The sequence below is a fragment of the Halyomorpha halys genome, unplaced genomic scaffold (assembly GCF_000696795.3).
Source record: "Halyomorpha halys isolate HHAL.00 unplaced genomic scaffold, Hhal_1.1 Scaffold23.1, whole genome shotgun sequence".
In the NCBI taxonomy this organism is placed as follows: domain Eukaryota; kingdom Metazoa; phylum Arthropoda; class Insecta; order Hemiptera; family Pentatomidae; genus Halyomorpha; species Halyomorpha halys.
In genome coordinates, this window is record NW_027116062.1 from 751,716 (window position 1) to 752,920 (window position 1,205).

Below are 1,205 nucleotides of genomic sequence, written 5' to 3' on the forward strand. Positions count from 1 at the left end.
ATCTTGCATCCTCTTCCATTCCTGACAATCCTCCGAGGCGCCTGAAAAGAAGATGGCCACGAGACCAGCTAATGTAAAATGTCATTAGACTGGTACCAATGGGTAGTTTCTCTACACGCCTGTAACACTCCAATTTAGCTTAGATCAGATTTACTAAATGTATTATAATGTACAGTTGTAAATAGCAATAAATAAATATAAAAAAAAGAATATGTCATTAAAAGTGTGATGAACACCGAAAAGGGTTTAACTTTGGGTGATACAATATCAATTCTTGGGTATGCTGTGGATTTGGTATTATTGGGTGAGGCCAAGGAAACTATAGAACTAAATACAACCGCGTTAATTAACTCCAGTTAGGAACTAGGTCTTGAAACAAATATGTTAAAAACAAAATTAGCATATGATTAGCAGTAGAAACACGAGAAATTTCGGTGATATAAGATACTGGAGGAAACACGTTAGATACATTGGTAGAGATGGGTTAAGTATCTAGTTTCTGCGAGATGTGGCCTCTTGCACTAAGGGATGAACAGCGCCTTAAGGCTTTCGAAAATAAAGTATTAGGTAAAATATTTAGACCGAAAAAGGATGAATTAACGGGAGAATTTAGAAAGCTACACAACATTGAATTTAGGGAACTGCACCCTGTAAATGTAATTCAAGTTATATCATTGCGGCGTATAAGATGGGCGTGTTAGGTTGTAGGGCTTAGTAACGAGCGGATCCCTAAAATGTTAATAAACTTAAAATGCTAAGAACCAAAGGGTTAACGTCCGAGGGGTAGACCGAAACGTAGGGGGATTGCGTTAAAACTGATTTAGTAGAATTGGGTTCGGAGGGGCATCATTGGAAGGATATATGTAGAAGGTATCGGCATCGAACCTTTGGGTTCGTTAGGCCTTTATTATTATTATTATTATTATTATTATTATTAGCGAATGTTACATTCAATTTGAGTGTTTTTGATCTATACAAATGTGTATGTTACCGGCCAAACTAGTGCGTCCTAGGTCAAATTGGTTTATCCTGGGCGTGTCAGACCAACATATATATGGTTCTTTTAAAAATTCGTTTTCTAAAAAATTTTTTGTTTCAGTTTATTAACTGATTTAGTCCTTTATTTCATGAGGATTAAAATAAAAAATATGCCTCATTAGTTATTGTCGTCGGTAAAAATAAATAAAATAAACACAGTTTAGTCC

At 35.4% G+C, this 1,205-nt stretch overlaps 1 protein-coding gene across 4 annotated transcripts in view; it reads right to left on the minus strand.

Moving 5' to 3' along the window:
• Positions 1 to 1,205, minus strand: part of smog (G-protein coupled receptor 158 smog) — a 324,390-nt gene that overhangs the window by 31,182 nt on the left and 292,003 nt on the right. The gene's annotated exons all lie outside the window — the stretch shown is intronic.